Genomic DNA, 27,802 nt, shown 5'->3' with positions numbered 1-27,802 from the left:
CCAAAAATACTGAAGTTCTATTTGGAGCTTATTTGTAAGCTGGGGAAGAGCTGATTGAGATAGGAAACAGGATGAGACATGGCCAGATAGGATATTTTGTTCTGAAACTCTCATCCACAGAAATACCTAAGTTTGAAAAAGCATTATGTGGACTCTACATGTACATACGTAGGGCATGTGTGTATGTGTGTGTGTGCATGAGAGAGAGAGAGAGAGATTGAGAGAGAGAAATGGGGAGGTGGGGTTAAAAGAATATTTTTCTTCTTTATTTTCAGTTCAACAAAGAGTATTCACATTACATCTGATTACTAGTTATACCATTTGGAAAGGCTCAGGAATCTTTAATCATTTTGAAACTTCCTGTGAGAAACTGCCTTTTTGTAAGGATCCAATTATCAACCATTCTCAGAAATGGATTTCTATATTTAATAGGCCAACACATTCCTCTAGTATTAAATTCTTCATCTGGAAATTGGTAGCCTTGCTTGAGTTCCTCAAGGCTCAGTGAGCCCATTGTTCACAGTGACTATCACTCTCAGCAAATTTGAACATTCTTACTCAACTCTAATGTCCAAATACTTCTTTGAAATCATTTTTCAAGCTCTCTACTTTTGGCTTTGTAAAAGAACTTGGGTTTGACAAATATGCTACCCAGTTTGTCATCCATGAGCAAGATTTGTGGAAGTCAAGCAGGAACAAGAGTCATTAACAAACTGGGGTCTGATGAACAACTCTTAGAACAGATGGACACACATATACATATACACGCACATACAGCATAATTCTGAAGACTACTTAGGAGGAAAATGTCTGGTGACAGCATAAATGGCTCAGGGCCTGCAGGGCCTAAACTTTTACTCCCTGAAACTTCAGGACAAATTCTACATTATCTACTTGAGTTACCAAAGACACAGAGCTCAACTCTGTTCTACAGGGAATTAAACTATGAAATAAGATTCTTAAAAATAAAAAGACATTAATGCTGCTTAGCCATCTTATTAGATGTTTGACATAATTTATCGCCTGAAGACATTGTGCCTTTAGTCTTATATCAAGAGCAAAATTCACGAAGTGACTCGGTTGTTCTCAGCATGAAGGAGAACAGACACATTTTTCAAAAGAAGCAATTGACTTGTTAAAGGTTTGACATATCACAAACATTTTGATTTTGTGATCAGACTGGATTCTGTGATCAGACTGGATGGTGATTTACTTATCCCCTGACTTTACTGTCAGGTAATTTATAAGTTTACTTCTCAGACAAGAACTGTGGGAAATCTTAGGAGGAATTGGTAGGGCAAAGAGGAGGGAAACACATAGCTATAATAAAGCTATGGTAGTGGCTAAAGTGACAAGAAAAACAAATGGAAATCATTTGATTTGTACTGCACCTGTGAGAGAAGAAATTATGGCTCCTTTTTGCATCTGAATCTCACAGGTCTATTTTGAGAGCTGAGAGATCTGTGTGAAGTACCTTGTTCACTCTTTTAAAACAGCCTTTACTTTAAGAGAACTCAACTGTGAAATTTATAGAAATTCTTTCTGAAGCTAAGAAAAAAGTTCAAATTCCTTTGCTTTTGATTATTTCGCTAAACTCTACTAGAATCTAAAGACACAATGTGGTGTGGGATTAAGATATGCCAATTCAGGGACAGGGCGGGCTCATCCTGGGGCCTTGCGTCACCAGAGCAGGAGTCATCCCACGCAGTGGTCTGGTGTAAGGCCGCACACAGGCCAGGAGCCCGGGTTCGGTGCAACAGATACCCCAGTACTTGGCAGTCCCCCAAGGCTCACAGAGAACCTCTGCGGAGCCCCACCACACACAGGCAGGGCGGCCACTGCATGGATGTGGATGTGCCTGACAAGATGAAGATCTGCATCCCAGTGGTGTTCCTGGCCTGTGGCTCCTTCAGTCCCATCCCCAACATGCACCTGTGCTTGTTTGAGGTGGCCTGAGACCACCTACATCAAACAGGAATGTACCAGGTGATCAGGGGTATCATCTCTCCTGTCAAAGACAACTACAGGAAGAAAGACCTCGTGGCTGCCCACCACTGGGTGGCCATGGCCTGGCTGGCCCTGCAGACATCCGACTGGGTCTGGGTGGGCCCCTGGGAGAGTGAGCAGGTACAGTGGATGGAGACAGTGAAGGTGCTGAGGCAACATCACAGCGAAACTGCTTAGATCTCTGCCCCAAACGGAAGGGCTCGTTCCACAGCCCCTACAGCTGTGCCTGAGCTGAAGCTCCTCTGTGTGGCAGATGTCCTGAGGATCTTCCAGAATCCCAACCTCTGGAAAGACACACACATCCAAGAGATAGTGGAGAAGTTTGGCATACTGTGTGAGAGTCGGACAGGTCACAATCCAAAGGAATACATCTCGGGCTCACCCATCCTGCACAGGTACTGGTGCAACATTCACCTGGCCAGGGAGCCCGTGCAGAATGAGCTCAGATCCACGTACATCAGGCGGGCCTTGAGCCAGGAGCACAGCGTGAAGTAACTGCTCCCAGACGCTGTCATCACCTACATCAAGGACCACAACCTCTACACCAGGGACAGTTCCAGGAAAGGCAGTAGCACCCAGACGAATGAAGGAAAGACAAGGTGGGGAGAGCCTGCCACTCCCCAGAGCTCCTCTTGAGGAAAGGGCAGTTAAGGTCTTTGGCTTTTTTTTTTCTTTTTCATTTTTCCTTTGTTTTTTTAGGCAATGAGTTATTTCAGAGGAGTCTTCTGTCCCAAGAAGAGATACCTTCTTTTGGGAGGAGGGGCAAGTGCCTACATCTCAAGAATGGACACTTACCAAAGAAGTTGAAATGGCACAGGTCACTAGAACTAGACCACAGCTCTCAGAACCTCTCGCTGCACAGGCCTTCTTATTCGGTAAATGGTGACTCGGGCATGCGCACTGAAGGCAGTTCCACACAAGGCAGGGCCCCTGAGGGTCAGATCAGAACTGCCCACACACATTTTTTTAACTAGGGCCAGATGAAACATGCTGGTCTTGACTGGAGAGACTGGACAGAATGCTAATTACTGAACAGTGGGCTTTGTCAATGCCTTATTCCAACAAAATAATAATTGAGGAGTCAAAAATTTGGAAGCAGTCCTTTGCCGATTTACATCGAATCTTCCCTCAAGAACCACTGTCTGCCTGCCTAAGCTACAGATACAATTTAAAATCTTTCTAAGGAGTGACTCTCAAACAATATTTTTGATATGGCAGATATTTTTAACACGACTTTTTATAAATGCCACAGCTCCTGATTTCCAGGTTTCTAAAAAGGAACTGAGGTAAAACAGATGCCTTGACTATTTTAGAAGATCTTTTTGATTGTTTTATGACCGCCTGCCTGTTTGAATATTGGCAAAGAGATAAATAATAAATTGACATCAAAAAAATTTTTTAATTAAAAAAAAAGATACGCCAATTCATAAGTTGCCATAATCATTAAACCTTGGTTATGCAGCACTTGTGTCCAAGGAAGAGGGTCCCTTTATTAATCTCATTTTGTTCATCTTCTCAAGGAGCAGGGCAATGTGTTATTGCTCTTGCTCCCTCGAAGATTCCAAGACTTGATGTGCTAAGGGGCAAAGTGCTTGGCTGAAGGATCCAATTAGGAAAATGGCAGAGGGACCAGTACTGATGGCTCTTGGCCATATCTGTTGAGGTCTCACCAGAAGCCATCCACTTCAAAGTGTAGCATTATTGGTTTCTACCTGTTAACATATTTAAACAAGGAGGCTATTAGAGGCGTCTTGGTGTCTCAGTCAGTTGGGTGAAGGACTCTTGATTTTGGCTCTGGTCATGATCTCAGGGTTGTGAGATCAAGCCCCATGTCTGGCTTGGCCTTGGCATGGAGCCTGCTTAAGATTCTCTCTCTTCCTCTCCCTCTGTCGCTCCCTCCATCCCCCCATCCCTGCTCGCATGTGTGCCCCGTGCTCATGTGCACATGCGCACTCTCTCACTCTCTCCGCCCCCGCAAAAAAAGAGGCTATTAGATTGAGATGCCTTGGTTATGTAAGGAAACCAAAACATTAGCTGGAGTCAATGCACTTGAATCCAAGAAAGTGAAACTTAAGAACAACCCATCACAAACAGCCAGCTAGACTTTCCTGCTTAAAATACAACTGCTTAAAATACAACCAATCAAATAATTTCTTTGCTCTACTGCCACATCTTCTCTATAAAAAATCTCTTCCCTGGTGGAGCACTCCTAACTACTTTAGGCTTCGCACTGCCCAATTCATAATTGAAAATTTTAATGTACTTGAGTTCATCTTTTAACATATCAGAACATCAAACTGGTTACTCCAATTTTAGCCTACACATAACAGTGATGATTCATCTGATATTTAATGTGATATTACTCAATAACAGCGATACATTAAATTCATTCATTTAACAAGTACTTCTTAAATACTGTGTGCCAGTCACCATATTGGGCACCAGAAATCCAAACATGCATGAGACAAAGTATCTGACTGCAGAACTGAGTCTCATGAAAAAGACAAACATGAAAGTTAATAAATACACACTTGAAAGGGCAGAGAGAGAAACATAATAACATAGGAAGCCGGGGAAAGATATAACCAATGTCAATTACCATGATGTCATTCTTATGCCCTTCTACAACCCATTTCCTAGCATGGTACTAGGCACATACAGACATTTGATAAATATGTGTTTGGAATGGATTGATAAGTGGATGGATGGGTGAGCAAATGGATGAATGGATGGGAAGAGTGAATGAGTGAGTGAATAAATTAAAAATAAAATATTTTTAATTAAAATTAAAAATAAACTTCGGGGACAAAAATCTAAGTGAGGCTGTCTATTAAACAATATCACAGAATCATGGACTTCTTACCACTGATCTCAGCTCATTCTTACACAAACAATTTCTATGATTTATTTTTAGATCCATGCCTGTCTCCCCCAGTACAATATAAGACCAACAAGAAGAATAGGGGCCCCATCTGTTTTTGCTTCCCAGTGATAGCTCCAATACCTGACAGTGCTTGGCATGAAGAAGGTGCTAAACAAATATTTGTTGGATAAGTAGAGAAACACAAATGTCTCATTAAAGGAGGTACTATACAAGGAAGAATATGCAAGAGTATACAAGAAAGATTTCTTTTTAAGAGTTCTGAAAATGTCACTTTTAAAAAGAAAAGTTTTTTACTGCTCTGTACTAATATATGAGTTCAGTTCAGATTGGTCTCACTGATTCAGACAACCTCAGCTGAGTGGGGGTTAGAAAACGTCACTGTTGAGGATTTAGGGAGCCAATAGGTAACACCCATTTCTTCTAATTTAGGACCAATGGATAAATAAAGGTGATATACTGATAATTTTGGTATCAGTATTGACAGGTCCACTGAAAAATGAGCCTTTCAATCTGTAACCCAAGTAATTCATGACTCATTCATGCTCCTCATCCCATCCATAATAAACCCTGAGAAAGCCCATCTAAAGGAAGGATTGGCTCTGCAGGACACATACACTTAAAGCAAGTATTTCTTCATTGTATCTAGGGTAGTGCAGAAAGTAAGAGAACATATCCCCAGAGTTTGCGGCCTTGAGAATCATGGACCAGTGATGTTACTCAGGTAACTAAGGAAACTCACAAGAAATAATGGGTAGGAGAAGACGCCAAAGGGTTACTCTAAATCCCTGCACATGGAAACAAGGAGGCCAGAGAAAAAGAGAAACCCTCCCATGACAGGCAAACCCTTGGTAAGTATCTCTTTTCCAACCACTAGGTCACAGCGCAGTATATGGCAAATGAATGCAGGAGAGAGCAGAAAATGAAATATGTTAAGTTTGCTTTTCCAGGTGATATAACTGATGCAAATCACCATTCTTTGTTTCTGATAAGTATCTGATAGCTAATATACAATCCTTTGCAGGAGCTGTTGAATAATTTAAAATACAAAAACCACAGTCTCATACAATGCAAGAGGTTCTAATATCATAAAAGCCAAGTAAAGATCACAGGAGTCTGAACACATGTGTTCCTGGTCTGCTTCCACTCACTGCTTCCTGGTCCCCTCCCAGTTGCAGCCCCCTTTCAAAACCACAACAACCCACATCACACAAAACTGGCAGCAAAGGAGAGGATTTAAGAAGCTCACATGGAGAAAACTAAGGTGCTCCTGTCAACTCCTGAGCTCCCTGCAGATGGCCAGCACCTGCTGCCAGTCATGTAAATGCACCAACTTGGGTATTCCAGCCCCTAGAACTGCGGTCCAGTTGATATCATATGGAACAGAAGAACGACTAGCCCACTGAGACTAGTCAACCTACGAAGTTGTTACAGATAATAAAATGTTTGTTATTTTTCACCAGTATATTTGGGGATGGTTTGTTGCACAGTGGTGATTGAAACACAGCCCCTCTCTGGCCCCTGGGTTTCTGGAACAGAATTGTTATTGTTCTTATGATCCACTAGGGAAGGCTTCACTTGCAACATCATTTGTTTAAATGAGGATTTAATTGAGAAATGTTCCCTTTTGTTCTATTTTCACACTGAAAAGGTAACCTAAAGCAAAACATAATTTCTATATTGACTCACCATTTCACAAAGAGCCAATATATGAATAATATGTTTCAGATGGAAGCTGGTTGGAATTACCCTCAATCTTTTAGTGAACAAAAACCTGCAAAGACTAGATGATGGTGAGACTAGAAAGCTGGCAGGAAATCAGGAATTTAGAAAGAAAATGTTTATCTTGTGGCCCTTGTCACAACTTAAAACCCAATATGGGCTAATGTCTGTAAATGGAGAATAGCTATTAACAAATCAATTATAATTAGGGTCTTGTTGGCTTTTCTAGTATGAACTCTTAATTATTTGTCTGATCCGAGGTATCCTTAGATTATTTACTATCATTCTTGCCAACCAACAAAAGGTAATAAGATTGAATCTCACAAATATGTGGGAATTGGAGAACAGCTTTTATCCTATATGCTTAATCTCAGGAAAAATTTTCAGGGCCTGAGCCTTTTCTTCAAGACAAAGTCTCTTTCTAAAGTTAATAAATAACTAACTTTCAATAAAAATTTTCAGAGAAGACAATATTTAATTAACTTCTTTAAAAAAATTCCCTAGATCATGGACATCTGTTTGTTTAGAATCAACAGTCAAGGGTACTTCTTTATGGTCTATTTCCTTTTTCCAGCAGTTGTCTTCTTGCATGAGGTCTGAAAAAGAAATCCATACTTCTGAGAGGAAACTGAGGCAGAGGACAAATAATCACTCCATTCAAAAGTGATGAGTATGTGGTGGCAGTACTACTCACGGGCTAAGAAAATCTAATTCTGTAATCATTTCTCACATGCATACTTGTCTCTTACCAATACTAAGTCAAGGATATTTTTCTTCATTCTACAGCTCAATCTCAACCTAATTCTGTATCTGATCATTATTATTCCACTTTGTTATAAAAGAAAAGAATCCAGGTTCAGTTTTAGCCTCAGAAAAAATGGAAAATTTCCTCTCTCTAGCAAGCTGAAAAGTGGTTCTTATAACAAAATAATTACCTAATTTAAAGTGCTCAACTGAATCAATCGGTTAGAAGTCCAATTAAATCAAGCTGTCAACAGGAATATATTATACCTGATAAGAAGAGTTGGTGAATAGATCGACACAAAGCACAAATATCATGCTCTCTGTTAAACTTAGAGAAGAAGTTATTCCTTCCTTAAAAAGATGCTGTATCTTCCCGATGATATCTTGTCTTTTAATACGCCAAGAAAGCTACATATCTGACAAAAACGCTGAATATTTACATGCTAATTCAGGAGATCAAGGTTAGATATTTACTTTGTCAATGAAACTCTAGCCACAGGTTCATGAAAATTAAAGGCATTAATGACTAGTTTATCATAAAACCACCTTGGTCCTTTTCCCTCATGGAGTTGGGGTGGTGGCAGTGGTTATTCACTATGAATGAGCATATGGACAATGAAAAGAATGACAAATTGGGAGCAGGACAGAAATGACAGGGCTTTCTGATCAAAGAAAGATATCTATCCACTTCCTAATCAAAGAAACCCATTTCTTTTTTTGAGTTATGTGATTTTTTTTATTATGTTCACAGCATTCTTTCTATAGGTTGGAATCTTGGCCTTTTCTTCTCTCTTCTACTCTTAATCTCATCTACTGTGTTTGTCTCTGCATTGAGAGGAACATCCAGGACACCCGTCATTTCTGCACTGCTCTGCCAGAGTTGCTGCCCCAGTGGAAAAAAATAAAGAATGCTGGAAAACAGGATAAAAGAATACTGAACTGCACTTATCAAGTATGGTGTCTACAACTGACCAGTTAGCACAGAATGTACACTGGAGAAAACACACACACAAAATATCACAAGAGGTTTCTGAACTCAATAAGGAAGAGACTGCAAAAAGTTACTCCCCATATACTTGCTGACCCTATTTCCAGCTGCAGTCTGCATGTACCCTTCTATCTTGACAATATTTCCTTTCTTCTGGAGGTGTCTGAGTGAGTCTCATAGAGATGAGTGATATTCTCCAATCCGTAAACATTACAAATACAACTAGTACCTGTCCAGATCCTACTTGAAATGTAACACAGCTGTTCCTGAGAAATTTGAAAAGTTTAGAGGAATTCAGAAAACATCTACTTTAAATGTACTGTATATCTCTCTCAAAATAGTTTATAATTTTTATATTCATGTTATGAAGATGGTGTGGTTGGTATTTGACATCTGTAGAGATTTGATTTAAAGGATTTCATATTTATGGTTTTGAAACCATAACAGAACCTAAAACTCCTCCCCAGAAGAATGAATGCATTAACCAAGTATTATAAATTTACAAGAGTTTTATTCCTCCTATCAATGGAAAATTTCTTAAGTTTTTATTTTAATTCCAGTTAATTAACATACAGTGTTATATTAGTTTCAGGTGTACAATATAGTGATTCAACACTTTCATACATCACCCGGTGCTCATCTCACAAGTGTACTCCTAGCACCCCATCACCTATTTCACCCATCCCCCCCACACATCCCCTGTGGCAACCATCAGTTTGTTCTCTAGAGTTAAGAATCTTTCTCCTGGTCTCACTCTCTCTTTTCCCTTTGATCCCTTGTTTTGTTTCTTAAATTCCACATATGAGTGAAATCATATGGTATTTGTCTTTCTCTGACTGAATTATTTCATTTAGCATTATACTCTTTAGCTCTATCCATATTGTTGCAAATGGCAAGATTTCATTCTTTTTTATGGCTGAATAATATTCCACCATATATATACACCACTTCTTTATCCGTTCATCAATTGATGGACACTTAGGTTGCTTCCAAATCTTCTTGACTATTATAAATAATGTTGACATAAACATAGGGGTAACGTGTATCCCTTTGAATTAGTATTTTTGTATTCTTTGGGTAAATACCCAGTAGTGGAATTGCTGGATCATAGAGTAGTTATATTTTTAACATCTTGAGGAACCTCCAAACTTGTTTTCCACAGTGACAGCACCAGTTAGCATTCCCACCAACAGTGCAAGAAGGTTCCTTTTTTGCTACATCCTCACCAATACCTGTTGTTTCTTGCGTTGTTAATTTTAGCCATTCTGAAAGGTGTGAGGTGATATCTCATTGTGGTTTTCATTTGTAGTTCCCTGATTATAAGTGATGATGAGCATCTTTTCATGTATCTGTTAGCCATTTGTATATCTTCTTTGGAGAAATGTCTGTTCATGTCTTCTGCCCATTTTTTAACTGGATTATTTGTTTTGGGGGTGTTGGGCTTCATAAGTTCTTTATAGATTTTGGATACTAACCTTTTAACAGATATGTCATTTGCAAATATCTTCTACCATTCCATAGGTTGCCTTTTAGTTTTGTTGATTACTGCCTTCATTGTGCAGAAGCTTTTTATTTTGATGCAGTCCCAGTAGTTTATTTTTGCTTTTGTTTCCCTTGCCTTGGGGACCTAGCTAGAAAAAAGTTTCTATGGCCCATGTCAGAGAAATTACTGCTTGTGCTCTCTCCTAGGACTTTTATGATTTCAGGTCTCATACTTAGAGGTCCTTAATCCATTTTGAATTTATTTTTGTGTATAGTGTAAGAAAGTGGTCTGGTTTCATTCTTTTGCATGTTGCTGTCCTGTTTTCCCAACACTGTTGAAGAGACTGTCTTTTTCCCATTGGATATTCTTGCCTTGTTTGTCAAAGATTAATTGACCATTAAATTGTGAGTTTATTTCTGGGTTGTCTAGTCTGTTCTATTGATCTATGAGTCTATTTTTGTGCCAGCACCATACTGTTTTGATTACTACAGCTTTGTAATATAAATTGAAGTTGAAAATCGTGATGCTTCCAGCTTTGCTTTTCTTTTTCATGATTGCTTTGGCTATTCAGGGTCTTCTGTGGTTCTATACAAATTTTAGGATTGTTTGTTCTAGTTCTGTGAAAAATGCTGTTGATATTTTGATAGGGATGGCATTGAATATATAGACTTCTTTGGGCAGTATAGATTTTTTAACAATATTTGTTCTTCCAATCCATGAGCATGGAATTTGTGTCACCTTTAATTACTTTCATCAGTGTTTTCTTTTCTTTGTGTGATCTTCAGTTTCTTTCATCAGTGCTGTATAGTTTTCAGAGTATAGGTCTTTCACCTCTTTGGTTAGGTTTATTACTAGATATATTATCACAACTGTAAATGGGATTGTTTTCTTAATTTTTCTGCTGCATCATTATTGGTGTATAAAAAAACAACAGATTTCTATACATTGATTTTGTATCCTGCAACCTTACTGAATCTATCAGTTCTAGTAGTTTTTTAGTGGAATCTTTAGTGTTTTCTATATACACTATCATGTCATCTTCAAATAGTGAAAGTTTTCTTCCTTACCAATTTGGATGCCTTTTATTTCCTTTGTTGTGATTGCTGTGGTGAGGACTTCCAGTATTATATTGAATAAAAGTGGTGAGAGTGGTCATCCGTGTCTTATTCCTGACCTTAGAGGGGAAGCTCTGTTTTTCACCACTGAGTATGATGTGAGCTGTGTGTTTTTCATATAAGGCCTTTATTATGTTCAGGCATGTTCCCTCTAAACCTATTTTGCTGATTTTTTTAATCATAAATAGGTATTTTATTTTGTCAAATACTTTTTCTCCATCTACTGAAATAATCATACAGTTCTTATCCTTTCTCTTCTTGAGGTAATGCATCACGTTGATTGATTTGCAAATATTGAACCACCCTTGCTTCCCAGGAATAAATCCCACCTGATTGTGGTGAATGCTTTTTTTAATATATTGTTGAATTCAGTTTGCTATTATTTTGTTGAGGATTTTTGCGTCTATGTTCATCAGGGATATTGACCTATAGTTCTCTTTTTTTGTTGTGTCTTTATCTGGTTTGGTATCAGGGTAATGTTGGCCTCATACAATGATTTTGGAAGCTTTCCATCCTTTTCTATTTTTTGGAATAGTTTGAGAAGAATAGGTATTAACTCTTCTTTAAATGTTTGGGACAATTCACGTGTGAAACCATGTGGCACTGGACTTTTGTTTGTTGGGAGTTAAATTTTGATTCAATTTCTTTACTGGTTATCAGTCTGTTGAAATTTTCCATTTCTTCCTATTTCAGTTTTGGTACTTTATATGTTTCTAGGAATGTATCCATTTCTTCTAGGTTGTCCAATTTGTTGGCATTTCATTTTTCATATTTTCTTAAAATTGTATTTCTGTGGTGTTTATTTTTTCTCTCTCATTTGTGATTTTATTTGAGTCCTTTTTTCTTGATAAATCTGACTAGAGGTTTATCACTTTTGTTGATCTCTTCAAAGAACCAGCTCCTGGTTCATTGGCCTGTTCTATTCTTTTAGTTTCTATAATATTTATTTCTGCCCTAATCTTTATTATTTCCTTCCTTCTACTGGTTTAGGCTTTGTTTGTTGTTCTTTTTCTAGCTTCTTTAGATGTAAGGTTGTTTATTTGAGATTTTTCATGCTTCGTGAGGTAGGCTTCTACTGCTATAAACTTCCCTCTTAGAACCACTTCTGCTGCATCCCAAAGGTTTTGGACCACTGTGTCTTCATTTGTTTCCTAGTACTTTTTTCTTTTTTTATTTCTTGGTTGACCCATTCATTGTTAAGTAACATGTTATTTGACCTCCATGTATTTGTGCTCTTTCCAGACATTTTCTTGTGCTTGACTTCCAGTTTGATAGCATTATGGTCAGAAAAGATGCATGGTACAATTTCAAGCCTTTTTGTATTTGGTGAGGCCTGATTTGCGACCTAATATGTAATCTGTTGTGGAGAATGTTCCATGTGCACTTGAAAAGAATGTGTATTCCCCTGTTTTAGGATGAAATGTTCTGAATATGTCTGTAAATCCAACTGGTCGAGTATATCATTCAAAACCATTGTTTCCTTGTTGATTTTCTGTTTAGATGATCTGTCCATTGATGTGAGTGGGGTGTTAAAGTTCCCTACTATTATTGTGCTATTATTGATTAGTTCCTTTATGCTTGTTATTAACTGTTCTATGTATTTGGGTGCTGCAACATTGCGTGAAAAAATATTTACAATTATTATAACTTCTTGTTGGATTGTCCCTTTATTATTATATAGTGTCCTTCTTTTTACAGTCTCTGGTTTGTTTTTGTTTTATTTATTTATTTATTTATTTATTTGACAGAGAGAGCACACAAGCAGGGGATGCAGCAGAGGGAGAGGGAGAAGCAGGCTCTCCGCTAAGCAGGGAGCCCAATGTGGGGCTTGGGGCAGGACCCTGGGATCATGACCGGAGCCAACGGCAGATGCTTAACTGACTAAGCCACCCAGGCGCCCCTGTTTTAAAATTGATTTTGTCTAAATATTGCTACTCCACCTTTCTTTTGACATATATTTGCATGATAAATGTTTCTCCATTCCCTCACTTTCAATCTGCAGGTGTCTTTAGGTCTAAAATGAGTCTCTTGTAGGCAGCATATAAACAGGTCTTGTTTTTTTTTCTTAATCCATTCTGTCACCCTATGTCTTTTGATTGGAGCATTTAGTCCATTTACATTCAAAGGAATTACTGAGGGGCGCCTGGGTGGCTCAGTTGGTTGGCGACTGCCTTCAGCTTAGGTCATGATCCTAGAGTCCCAGGATCAAGTCCCGCATCGGGCTCCCTGCTCGGCAGGGAGTCTGCTTCTCCCTCTGACCCTTCCGCCTCTCATGCTCTCTCTCTCTCTCAAATAAATTTAAAAAAAGATGGTAGAAGGGAAAAATGAAGGGGGGAAATTGGAGGGGGATATGAACCATGAGAGACTATGGACTCTGAGAAACAAACTGAGGGTTCTAGAGGGGAGGGGGGTGAGGAGATGGGTTAGCCTGGTGATGGGTATTAAAGAGGGCACGTATTGAATGGAGCACTGGGTGTTATATGCAAACAATGAATCATGGAACACTACATCAAAAACTAATGATGTAATGTATGGTGATTAACATAACCTAATAATTTTTTTTTAAAAAGTAATTATTGATAGATATGTATTTATTGCCATTTTATTACCTGTTTTGTGATTGTTTCTGGAGATTTTCTCTGATCCTTTCTTGTCTTTCTCCTTTTCATGGTTTGCTGGTTTTCTTTAGTGATGTATTTGGATTGCTTCTTCCTTATTCTTTGCATATTTATTAGTGGTTTTTGATTTGTGGTTACCATTAGGTTTGTATATAACATCTTTTGCACATAACACTCTATCTTAAGTTGATGGTCATTTAAGTTCAAACTTATTTACTACTCTCCTCCCCACATTTTAGGTATATAATATCATATTTTACATCCTTTTATTTTGTGAGTTCCCTGAATATTTTACAAAAATATTCATTTTTACTGCCTTTGTATTTCCTACCTTCACACTGTCACTTTTGGTCTTTTCTCTCTACTTAAAGAGTCCCCTTTAATATTTCTTGCAGGGCTGGTTTAGTGGTCATAAATTCCCTTAGATTTGGTTTGTCTGGGAAACTATCTCTCCCTCTATTCTGAATGATAGCCTTGCTAGATAGAGTATTCTTAGCTGCGGATTTTTCCCATTCAGCACTTTGAATATATCATGCCACTCCTTTCTGGCTTGGAATGTTTCTGCTGAAAAACCCCTCATAACCTTACATGGTTTCCCTTGTATGTAACTGTCTTCTTTTGTCTTGCTGCTTTAAAATTCTTTATCACTATAATTTGCCATTTTAATTATAATATATCTGGCTGTGGATCTGCTTCTGCTGATTTTGGTGGAAGTTCTCACTGCCTCCTAGATTTGGATATCTGTTTCCTTCCCCAAATTTGGGAAGTTTTCAGCTATTATCTCTTCAAATAAATTTTCTGCTCCCTTTTCCCTCTCTTCTTCTGGGACTCCTATAATGCAAATGTTATGTTTGATGGAGCCACTGAATTCCCTAAGTCTATTCTTGTTTTGCACAATTCTTTTTTCTCTCTTTTGTCCAGCTTGATTACTTCCCAATACTCTAATAATTCATTCCTCTGCTTCCATCCTACTGTTAATTCCATCAAGCATGTTTCTCATTTCATTTATTGAGCGCTTTATCTTTGCTATGTTATTCCTTATCTCTATTAAGGGTAACACTCATGTCTTCCACTCTTTTCTCAAGTCCAATGAGTATCTTTATGATCATTACTTTAAATTCTCTATCAGGCATGTTACTTGCATCTGTTTTGCTTAGATCTATGGCTGTGGCCTTGTCCTGTTCTTTCATTTGGGATAAATTTCTCTGTCTTCTCATTTTGTCTAAGTCTTTGTGCTTGGTTCTGTGTGTTAGGAAAATCAGCTATGTCTCTTGTTCCTAAGGCTAACAGCCTTATGAAGTAGAGGTCCTATAGTGCCCTGCAGTGTAGTGTCCCCCAGATATAGGTAGAGGTCCTATAGTGCCCCAGCGTAGTGTCCCCTAGGGCCTGGCACTTCAGTAAGTGTCTCCAATGTGCACTGCATGTGCTCTGCTGTTGTGTCCTGGCCACTTTATCCATCAGGCCAGTCATCTGCAGAAGCTCTCTTTGCCTGTTGTGGGCAGTGTTTGGTCCCTGGCCTGAATGTAGCAAGTTTTAACTAGGTGTGCCCTGGTCTGCTTGTGAAATGAGACCTATCACCACCTCTACCAGAACCAAGGCCCTGCGAAATTCCCAGGTTGAGGAGATGCAGTGTGGGTAGGGGTTTGGGAAGGGTCTTCTGGGAAGGGGCTGCCACACTGGGACTGAGGCAAGCACGACTGGAAAGGACAGTTCCATAGGAACACAGAGAGGTGGGGGAAGGGGGTGTAAGCAAGTTAAGTAGCAAGTGTTGGCACTGCACTGGTTTACCTAGGGCTCTGCACTTAAGCTGAGGGCCAGGGGATAGAAATGATGCCTGCCAGATCCTTTGTTCCCAGAGGGGTCTGTCCCTCATTGTTGCCTCTCTGGGACAGGCTTTTAGATAAGCAAATAACTTCCCCACTATGTGTCCCAGGCACTCTTCAAATTGCTGTTTCCATTGTCCACAGGCAGTTTTCCCTGCCTTCTCTCCAAGAGTAGTCCTAATGCCTCCAGGCTCTCCACAAGCCAAACCCACTAATCTTTAGAACACCAGGCTTTAAGCCCCACTGGTTGCAAGAACTCACAAAATTTGGGCCTTCTTACCTTCCAAGCCAATTGTTATGGGGATTCATTTTCCCCATGTACTCCCCCATGTATTAGTCTATCTCCTTCCCTTCTCTGCAACCACAGTTCCCTCCCTACCACATTGGCCATGATCTGTTCCTCTCCCAAACCATGTCCCCACACTTCCCACCTTCTTCATATGGCCTCTTCTCTACCTTTAGATGTGGAGTTTGTTCTACCACTCTTCAGGTCAATTTCTGGAGCATTTGGGATGATATGATAGTTATCTAGTTGTATTCATGGGACAAGGTGAGCCTAGGGTCCTACTATTCCACTGCCATCTTCACCTCCTCTCCAAAGGTGAATTTCTTGACTTTGTCTAACTGGTAATCATAATATGCATTCATTTTCCAGAACTAATATTCACATCTTTTAAAAATATCAACGCTTTTTTATAAATCCAAAATAATTTTGGGAAATTTCTGTGAGACTATTTCTCACTTTACCTCAGAGCTCTTGGAAGTCAGTGGGAGCTCTGGGCTTGAATCAGCTCCATGGAGTGAGCAGGCAAAGGAGGAATGGGGCCAATACAAAAATATCCAAACATACAGAGTGAGCTGTTCCTATCTATGATGTGTCTCAAAGGGTTGAACTCAGAAACTGTTCTAATGAGAGAATTCTTCAAGGAAAAAGAAAAATAGTTCCAAAAAGTGGCCAAGAGGTAGTAAAAATAAAAAGGAGAAAGTCAGAAATTCAAAATGAATTTTAATGAACACTAATTCCAGGTTCAACAAATTAGTTATAAAGTTTGTTGGAAGAATAAAGACTTAGTCTTGATAATAATTAAAATACAAGTTGCCCAGAAAGCATGATTTTACATTTAACAGACCTGCTCATTTCCCCTCCCAACTCTCTATTTCCAACCTTATCCCACAAATCTCTTTCCTGCTTATAACTAAAACTTCACCATTAGTAATCAATTCTCTTGGGTTAGTCCCCCCTTTGGTGGTCTTTTATAAAGCAAATTCTCTAGGAACAGCGTGCTGGGCTCTTGGACTAGTAATAAGAACAGAAAATGCTATGGACTGAATGGTGTCCCCCTAGAAAATTCATATGTTGGAGCCCTAACCCCTAATGTGACTGTATTTAAAGATAGAGCCTATAAGGAAGTTAAATAAAATCATAAGGGTGGCACCCTAGGAACAGGAATAATGTCCTTATAGGAAGAGACACCAAAGAGTGTTTTCTTGCTCTCTCCCTCTTTCTTTTATCTCTCTTTATCCTCACAAGCACAAAGAAATCATATGAGCAGATGGCAAGATGGCAACTGCCTGCGAACCATGAGAAGAGGTCTCATAATGAACCTACCCTGCGTCCAGAACCTTGAAAAATTAATTCCTGTTGCTTAGGCCAGTCAGTCTGTGGTATTTTGTATGCCAGCCTGAGTTGATTAAGACAAGGGATGATAAGGCAAGGAGAAACATGGCATTCCAAGGTCATGTGGAAATCACTATTGGGAACGTTTATTTAAGCCATATCACCCCCCACTCTTTGGGAACTCCTAGAGTTCACTCACATCATGGGCCCGCAGTATAATAAAAAATAAGTATTTAGTCTTTTGTCCCAAGTTCCCGTTACAGAGCTCATAAAACTCTTGGAATTTCCTGAGTGATGAGTGTCTTTAGTACAGTAATGGTGACACTTGGTGGATGAAGTCCAAGATAGCTTCAGGATGGGGGCTAATTGTCATAAAAGCCAACCAGATGATTAGAAAGTTAGAACACTCAGCTATAGCCTCTGATTTCTGGAAACAAAGATAAGCTGGAAATTGAGTTCAGTCACCAATGGCCATGGGTTTAATCAATCATGACCACACAAGGAAATGTGGATAAAAAATCTTGAACTTTGGAGTGATACCAAGTCAGTAAACACATTCATATACCATAAGGATAACACACCCCAACTCCACTGGGACAGAGGTTCCTGTGCTCAGGTCCCTTCGAGGTCTTGCCCTTTGTACCTCTTAATCTGGCTGTTCATTTCTATTTTTTATAATAAAGAGTAATACTAAGAACAGCACTTTCCTGAGTTATGGGGGTCATTCTAATATATTACTGAAACTGAGGGGGTCATAGGATAGTAGGCCTGGCAGAAGAGTAGGTAGCCTGGGCACATTATTGAATGCTATTTGAATTTGGAGTAGTCCTATGAGACCAGCCCTTAACTTGTAGGATCTGCACTAACTCTTAGAAAATTTAATTGTTGGACACCCACTTGGTGTCAGAATTGGTTAGTGTATGGAAAAATGACACACAGGGCCCTTGCATACATCTGATAGTCCCACTTTGGCAACAGACCGCACCAGTAACAGACATCTGACCCAAGCTGTGCCAATCAAATTTTAAGAATTTGAAAAATGGGTGTCTAAGTAACCGCTTAAAAATATTATACCACTGTAATTGGTCTTGTGGACTGAGGACATGAAGACTCAGAGTTGTGGTGTCTCTGTCCTCTAATCTGTGCGTGTGGCAGCTGAAAAATTTAGTCTGTAGTCAGAAAGAAATGAAGTAAATGCATGAAAGGAGGACTCTCTAGCTTCAGAGAAAAAGAGTGAAACTCAGGGGATGATTGCCTTGAATCCTGCCAGCTCTCCACTTCCTGGGTTCCATTTTTCCTGAGAACTGATTGCAGCTCCTGGTCTTAAGTCTCTTGAGTTCTCATGCATTCTTGTAATAAATCCCTTCTCTTTTTATTTAAGTTTGTAAAGGGTAGTTTATATCCTTTCAAAGTCCTAAGATGATGACTAAAATGATGATAGCAATGATGAGTGCTTACTATGTTCCAAACTCTCTCTAAAACACTCTACACATATTTTTTCATTTAATTCTCACACAAAATCTATGAAGTTGATATTATTACCCCCATTTTATTATAGAACATGTAGAACTTAAATGCTTGAGAATACCCATAACTCATTCCAGGTACAATTTCTGAATTGGTAGAGCCTATATGACTATTTTGGTGAAAAATCCAGCATACACATAAGGTTAACAGCAGACCTATCCACAGAAATCTAGCAGGCCAGAAAGAAACAACACAATATATTCAACATGCTAAATGGGAAATATATGCAGCCAATAATATTTTATCCAACAAGACTGTCATTCCGAATAGGAGAGATAAAAGAGTTTCCAACACAAGCAAAAACAATTAGAGTTCATGACCACTAAACTAGCTCTGCAAGAAATACCAAAGGGGACTCTTTGAGTGAGGAAGGAAAAAGACCAAAAGCAACAAAGACTATAAAGAAACAGAGAACATCACCAGAAGCAACAACTTTACAGGTAACAATGGCAGTAAACTCATATATTTCAATAATCACTCTGAATGTAAATGGACTAAATATTCCAATCAAAAGACATAGGGTATCAGAATGGATTAAAAAAAAAAAAGGCCCATCTGTAATTTGCCTACAAGGGACTCATTTTAGACCTAAAGACACCTGCAGAACTTCTTCTTAGACATGTCTCAAAAGGCAAGGGAAACAAAAGAAAAATGAACTAGTAGGACTTCATCAAGATAAAAAGCTTTTGCATAGCAAAGGAAAGAGTCAAAAAAACTAAATGGCAACCTACAGAATTGGAGAAGATATTTGCAAATGACTTATCAGATAAAGGGCTAGTATCCAAGATCTGTAAAGAACTTATCAAATTCAACACCCAAAAAACAATCCAGTCAAGAAATGGGCAGAAAACATAAACAGACATTTCTCCAAAGAAGACATAAGTGACAGAGGATCATAGGGGAAGGGAGGGAAAACAGAATGGGAAGAAATCAGAGGAGACAAACCATGAGAGACTCTTAACTATGGGAAAGAAACTGAGGGTTGCTGGAGGGGAAGTGGGTGTAGGGATGGGATAACTGGGTGACAGGCATTAAGGAGGGCATGTGACGTGATGAGCACTGGGTGTGATAGGCACTGAAGATTTACTGAACTCTATATCTGAAACTAATGATATTCTGTATGTTGGCTAATTTAATTTAAATAAAAAAATTTTTTAAAGACACCTGTAGATTGAAAGTAAAGGATGGAGAACTATTCATCATGCCAATGGACAACAAAAGAAAGCCAGATAGCCATACTTATATCAGACAAACTAGATTTTAAAACAAAGCCTGTAACAAGAGATAAAGAAGGGCATTATATCATAATTAAGGGGTCTATCCACCAAGATGATCTAACAATTTTTAATATTACTAATTTTATTAATATTAATTTTTTAATATTTATGCCCCAACCTGGGAGTACCCAAATATATGAATCAATTAATAAAAGGCATAGGGGCGCCTGGGTGGCTCAGTCGTTAAGCGTCTGCCTTCAGCTCAGGTCATGATCCCAGGGTCCGGGGATCGAGCCCTGCATCGGGCTCTCTGCTCCGCGGGAAGCCTGTTTCTCCCTCTCCCACTCTCCCTGCTTGTGTTCCCTCTCTCCCTGTGTCTCTCTCTGTCAAATAAATAAACAAAATCTTTGGAAAAAATAAAATAAAATAAAAGGCATAAAGAAACTCATTGATAATAATACAATAATAGTAGGGGACTTTAACACCTCCCTTACAGCAAGGGATATATCATCTAAGCAGAAAATCAATAAGGAAACAACAGCACTGAATGACACACTGGACCAGATGGACTTAACAGATATATTCCGAGCATTTCATCCTAAAGCAGAAGAAAGCAGAAGAATACACATGTGGAACATTCTCCAGAACAGATCACATACTGGGTCAGAAATCACCCTTCAACAAGTGCAAAAAGACTGAGATCATATGATGCATATTTTCAGAGAACAACGCTATGAAACTTGAAGTCAACCACAAGACAAAAACTGGAAAGACCACAAACACATTGAGATTAAAGAACATCCTACTAAAGGATGAATGGGTAAACCTGGAAATTTAAAAAAAATTAAAAAGTACATGGAAACAAATGAAAATGAGAGCACAGCAGTCCAAGACCTTTGGGACACAGCAAAGGCAGTCCTAAGAGGGAAGTATATGGCAATACAGGCCTACCGCAAGAAGCAAGAAAACTCTGAAATACACAACCTAATTTTACGCCTAAAGAAGCTAGAAAAAGGGGCACCTGGGTGGCTCAGTTGGTTAAGCAACTGCCTTCGGCTCAGGTCATGATTCTGGAGTCCCGGGATCGAGTCCCACATTGGGCTCCCTGCTCATCAGGGAGTCTGCTTCTCCCTCTGACCCTCCCCCCTCTCATGTTCTCTCTCTCTTTCTCTCTCTCAAATAAATAAATAAAATCTTTGAAGAAAAAAAAAAGAAGCTAGGAAAAGAACAGCAAACAAAGCCTAAAGTCAGAAGAAGGAAAAAAATAAAAATTAGAGCTCAAGTAAACAATACTGAAATTAAAAAAAAAAAAACTGTAGAACAGATCAATGAAACTAAGAGCTGATTCTTTGAAAGAATTAATAAAATTGATAAACCCCTAACCAGATTTATCAAAAAGAGAAAGGACCCAAATAAATAAAATCATGAATAAAAGAAGAGAGATCATAATCAACACCACATAAATACAAACAATGGGCAATCTAGAAGAAATGGACAAATTCATAGAAACATACAAACTACCAAAGCTGAAACAGGAAGAAATACAGAATTTGAACAGACCCATAGCTAACAAAAATATTCAATCAGTAATCAAAAATCTCCTAACAAAAGTTCAGGGCCAGGTGCCTTCCCAAGGGAATTCTACCAGACATTTAAAGAAGAGTTGATAACTATTCTTCTCAAATTGTTCCAAAAAATACAAATGGAAGGAAAACTCCCAAACTCCTTCTATGAGGCAAGCATTACCCTAATCCCAAAACCAGACAAACACCCCACTAAAAAGGAGAATTAAAGACCAATATCCCTGATGAATATGGATGCAAAAAATCCTAAACAAGATACCTGCAAACTGAATCCAAAAGTACATTAAAAGATTTATTCACCATGATCAAGTGGGATTTATTCCTGGGCTGCAGGGGTGGTTCAATATCCACCAATCAATATGTACACCACATTAGTAAAAGAAAGGATACGAACCATATGATTCTCGCAATGGATGCAGAAAAAGCATTTGAGAAAATATAGCATCCTTTATTACAAAGCTGTAGTAATCAAAACAGGATGGTACTGGCACAAAAATAGACTCATAGTTCAATAGAACAGACTAGACAACCCAGAAATAAACTCACAATTTAATGGTCAATTAATCTTTGACAAACAAGGCAAGAATATCCAATGGGAAAAAGACAGTCTCTTCAACAGTGTTGGGAAAACAGGACAGCAACATGCAAAAGAATGAAACCAGACCACTTTCTTACACTATACACAAAAATAAATTCAAAATGGATGAAACACCTAAATATGAGACAGAAAACCATCAAAATTCTAGAGGAGAAAACAGGCAGCAACCTCTTTGACCTCAGCCATAGCAATTTCTTACCAGACACATTGCCAGGGGCAAGGGAAACAATAGCAAAAATGAACTATTGGGACTTCGTCAAGATAAAAAACTTCTGCACAATGAAGGAAACAATCAACAAAACTAAAGGCAACCAATGAAATGGGAGAAGATATTGGCAAATGACATATCTGTTAAAAGGTTAGTATCCAAAATCTATAAAAAACTTATTAAACTCAACACCCAAAAAACAAATAATCCAGTTAAAAAATGGGCAGAAGACATGAATAGACACTTTTCCAAAGAAGACATCCAGATGGCAAACAAACACGTGAAAAGGTGCTCAACATCACTCATCATCAGGAAATACAAATCAAAACCATAATAAGATATCACCTCACACCTGTCAGAATGACTAAAATTAACAACATAGGAGACAATAGGTGTTGGCAAGGATGCAGAGAAAGGGAACCCTCTTACACTGCTGGTGGGAATGCAAACTGGTACAGACACCCTGAAGAACAGTATGGTGGTTCCTCAAAAAGGTAAAAATAGAACTACCCTACAATCCAGCAATTGCACTACTAGATATTCACCCAAAGCATGCAAAAATACACATTCGAAGGAGTACCCACACCTCGATGTTTACAGCAGCATTATCAACAATAGACAAATTATGGAAAGAGCCCAAATGCCCAACGACTGATGAACAGATAAAGATGTGGTGTATATATATATACAACGGAATACTATTCAGCCATCAAAAGGAATAAAATCTTGCCATTTGCTATGATGTGGATGGAGCTAGAGTGTATTATGCTAAGCAAAATAAGACAGTCAGAGAAAGACAAATATCATATGATTTCACTCATATGTGGAATTTAAGAAACAAAATGGATGAATATACAGGAGGGGGAGAAAGAGAGAGATGGAAACAAATCATGAGAGACTCTTAACTATAGAAAGCAAACTGAGGATTGATGGAGGGAGGAGGGTGGGGGATGGACTAGATAGGTGACGAGTATTAAGAAGGGCACTTGTTATGATGAGCAGTGGATGTTATATGTAAGTGATGAACCACTGAACTCTACTCCTGAAACAAATATTGAACTGCATGTCAACTAACTAGAATTTAAATTTAAAAAAAATAAAATAAATTTTTAAAAAAGAATCCAGTATACAAACTGAGAAGAAACAAGCCAAGACCACATCTTACAAACTCCTATTTTTACAAAGCTCACAAATATCATCAAATCTAAGATGTTCTCAATTATCAGAAACCATCATTATTTTTTCATGTTTTTTCATATTCCCCCATGTTATTTTGAAAAATTTCAAACATAAAAGAAGTTGAAAATATAGTACAATTAACTCTCAACCTTTTTACCTAAATTCATTTTAAGTAAATTCAGTTGTTAACATTTTACCACATGTTATATGTATGTATGATATGTGCTTATATAAACACACCAATCTACTTTTTCTCCTAACCTGAAAGTAAGTTGCAAGGAGACCACACTCCTAAACACTTTAGCAGACATCTCCTATGAACAAGAATAAGCTCCTGCATGACACAATAACATTATCATACCCGGAAATTTTACCTACCATGCAGTTCATATTCATATTCCTATAGTTGACTCTGGACCAAGATGGTGACATAGGAGCCTCCTCCCACTGATGCACTGAATGTACAGCTACACAAAGAATAATTCCCTCAGAGAGAAATCCAGAAACTAGATGAGTGTCTCCTACACACTTGGTGAACAAGAAAATATCCACATCAAAACATGTAGGAAAGGTTCACCACTAAGCCCCACCCTCAGCACAGCACCATACAATCTGGAGGGAACCCCCAACTCCCAGCTTCTCCCTACGGTTTGACATACAACTAGTGTGCCACACAGGAGTTTAAAGCTCTCACCCAAGGGACAGAACCCCAAAACATATAACTCTGAAAGACAATGGGTCTTGTGTTCACAAGTCCCACAGGACTACAGCAAACAAAGAAGCAGTTTTTAAATGGGTGCAGGAGGACCACCCAATAGCTATATACCCAGGCTCAGCACAGATGGAACAAGAAAAATGCTCATCTCCTAATTTCTCCTTGGAAGGAACTCCCTACATACCTTTCTACCACCTACCTTCTAATCAGCCTACACCTAGATCCTTACTGATGTTCTCTCCTTTAAGATAATGATGGGTCTTGGCACAGCTTCAACTCCTGGGAGTCACCCAGAACAGATATAGTGGCTTGAATAATTATAAAGGTTTGAGAGGCAACCAGACACTTGAGCCAGGTTGACTGATAAGGTTCCTCTCCCACACAAGACCAGTCTATAACACTAGAAGAGGCAGCTGTTTTGTCTAATACATAGAAACCAACACAGAGAGCCAAGGAAAATGAAGAAATAGGTAAATATATTCCTAACAAAATAACAAAATAAATCTCCAGAAACAGATCTTATGAAATGGAAAGAAGTGATTTATCCAGTAGAAAGTTGAAAATAATGATCACAAAGATGTTCACTAAAGTGAGGAGAGTAACACAAAAACAACATGAGAATTTCAATAAAGAAAATATTAAGAAGTTCCAAACAGAAATCATACAGCTGAAGAATATCATTGCTGAACTGAAAACTTGAATAGAGGGGTTCAATAGCAAACTAGATCAAGCAGAAGAAAGGATCAGTATACTTAAAGACAGGGCAGTGGAAGTCATCTAATCAGAGGAGCAAAAAGAAAAAAAGAATGAAAAAGAGTGAAGACAGCTTAAGGGAATTATAGGATACCATAAAACAAAGCAATATAAGCATTATAGAGGTCCCAGAAGGAGAAAAGAGAAGGAGGAAGAAAGCTTATTCAAAGAAATAATGGCTGAAATCTTCCTTACCCTGGGGAAAAAACAGACACCCAGATCCAGGAAGTCTAAAAAGAACCAAATATGATGAATCCAAATAGACCCACACTGAAACACAGTATAATCAAGAGATCAAAAGTTAAAGACAAAGAGAGCATCTTAAAAGCAGCAAGAGAAAAGCAACTTGTTACTTACAAAAAGAAACCCTATAAGGCTATCAGTGGATTTTTCAGCAGAAAGCTTAACAGGTAAGAAGGAAGTGGGATGATATTCTCAAAATGCTAGGGGGGAAAACTGCCAACCAAAAATATTCTACCTGGCAAAGTTGTCCTTCAGAGTTGAAGAAGAGATAAAGAGTTTCCTAGACAAACAAAAGCTGACAGAGTTCTTCACAACTAGACTGGCCTTACAAGAAATGTTACATGTTAAATTCTTCAAGCTGAAATAAAAGGACACTAATTGGTAACAAGAAAACACATGACAGTATAAAAATTTACTTAAAAGTAAATATATAGTTAAATACAGAATACTCTAATATCATAATGGCAGTGGTTCTATCCCTTATAACTCTAGTATAAAAGTTGTATCCAAATAAATATAACTTCAACAATTTGTTAATGGATGCACAATGTAAAAAGATGTAAACTGTGACATCAAAAACAAAATATGTGGGAAGGGTATAAAAATGTAGAACTTGAATATGCATTTGAAGTTAAGTTGCTATTAGCTTAAAATAGACTGTTATAAATGTAAGATTTTTATGTAAGCCTCAAGGTAGCCACTAAGCAATAACCTGTAATAAATACACTAAAGATAAAGAGAAAAGAATCAAAGTGTATTCTATATAAAATCATCAAAACACAAAAGAGAGCAAGAAAGTAACTAAAAAAGTCAGAAAACAATTAACAAAATGGCAATAGTAGTCCTTACCTATTAATAATTATGTTAAATGTAAGTGGACTGAATACTCCAGTCAAAAGACATAGAGTGGTTGAATGGATAGAAAGAAAAAAGGAAAGGAAAGGAAAAAGAAAGACCCAACTATATGCTGCCTATAAGAGACTCACTTTAGCTTTAAGTACACACATAGAATGAAAGTGATAGGATGGAAAAATATATTCTATACAAATGGAAACAAAAAAATAAGGGGTAGCTATATTCTTATCAGACAAAACAGACCTTAAGCCAAAAACTGTAACAAGAGACAAAAAAGTCATTATAGATTTATAATCCTCATTAAGAGGATATAATTATAAATATTTATGTACCAAACATCAGAACACCTAAATAAATAGAAAGGAGAAATAGACAGCAATACAGTAATAGTAGGGGACTTCAGGACCCCACTTTCAACACTGAAGAGAACACATCCAGACAGAAAATCAATAAGGACACATTGGACTTAAGCTACACATTAGACCAGATGAACCTAAAAGACATACAGAACACTCCATCCTACAGAAGGATATACATTCTTCTCAAGCGCCCATGGAATATTCTCTGGGATAGGTTATATGTTAGGCCACAAAACAAGTCTTAACAAATTTAAGAAGACTGAAATCATATCAAGCATCTTTTATAACCACAATGGTATAAAACTAGTAATCAATTATAAAAAGAAAACTGAGAAGCTCACAAATATGTAGGCATTAAACAACACACTCCAGAACAACCAACAAGTCATAGAAGAAATAAAAAACAGAAATCAAAAATTCTTGAAAGATATCACCTCACAACTATCACCTACTTTCTATTTATTAGAATAGCTATCACCAAAAAGACAATAGGTAACAACTGTTGGAGAACATGTGGAGAAAAGGGAAGCCTTGTACACTGCTGGTAGGAATGTAAATTGGTGCAGTTGCTACGGAAAACAGTATGGAAGCTCCTCTAGAAATTAAAAATAGAATGACCATATGTTCCAGCAATCCCACTTCTGGATACATGTCCAAACAAAACAAACCCAGTATCTCAAAGAGATCTGCACTCTTATGTTCACTGCAGCATTATTCACAATACCTAAGGTAAGGAAACAACCTAAGTGTCCATCAATAGATGAATGGATAAAGAGAATGTGGTATGTATATACAATGGAATATTATCCAGTCTTTAAAAAGAAGGAAATTCTGCCAGAAGACATGAACAGACATTTCTCCAAAGAAGACATACAAATGGCCAAAAGACACATGAAAAAATGCTCAACATCACTCAGCATCAGGGAAATACAAATCAAAACCACAATAAGATACTGCCTCACACCAGTCAGAATGGCTAAAATTAATACATCAGGAAAAAACAGATGTTGGCAAGGAAAAAAGAGAACCCTCTTACACTGTTGGTGGGAATGCAAACTGGTACAGCCACTCTGCAAAACAGTATGGAGGTTCCTCAGAAAGTTAAAAATAGTTACCCTACAACCTAGCAATTGCACTATGTATCCAAAAGATACAAAAATAGGGGTGCCTAAGTGGCTCAGTCATTAAGCATCTGCCTTCGGCTCAGGTTATGATCCCAGAGTCCTGGGATCGAGCCCCGCACTGGGCTCCCTGCTCTGCAGGAAGTCTGCTTCTCCCTCTCCTACTCCCCCTGCTTGTGTTACCTCTCTCGTTGTGTCTCTCTCCGTCAAATAAATAAATAAAATCTTAAAAAAAAAAAAGATACAAAAATACTGATTTGAAAGGGCACATGCACCTCAATGTTTATAGCAGCAACATCCACAATAGCCAAACTATGGAAAGAGCCTAGATGTCCATCAACAGATGAATGGATAAAGATGTGGTACATAGATACAATGGAATATTACTCAGCCATCAAAAAAAAAATGAAATCTCGGGGCACCTGGGTGGCTCAGTTGGTTGGGC

At 38.2% G+C, this 27,802-nt stretch overlaps 1 long non-coding RNA gene and 1 pseudogene across 1 annotated transcript in view; one reads left to right on the top strand and one right to left on the bottom strand.

Moving 5' to 3' along the window:
• LOC141372460 (uncharacterized) overlaps positions 1-27,802 on the bottom strand; it is a 199,730-nt gene that overhangs the window by 108,582 nt on the left and 63,346 nt on the right. The window lies entirely within an intron of this gene.
• LOC112835484 (nicotinamide/nicotinic acid mononucleotide adenylyltransferase 3 pseudogene) lies at positions 1,867-2,643 on the top strand (annotated as a pseudogene).

The sequence above is a fragment of the Callorhinus ursinus genome, unplaced genomic scaffold (assembly GCF_003265705.2).
Source record: "Callorhinus ursinus isolate GAN/ISIS: 27379988/994484 unplaced genomic scaffold, GSC_fseal_2.0 scaffold4, whole genome shotgun sequence".
In the NCBI taxonomy this organism is placed as follows: domain Eukaryota; kingdom Metazoa; phylum Chordata; class Mammalia; order Carnivora; family Otariidae; genus Callorhinus; species Callorhinus ursinus.
The sequence above is the reverse complement of the archived record's forward strand: the minus strand, read 5'-3'. Positions and strand labels throughout refer to the sequence as shown.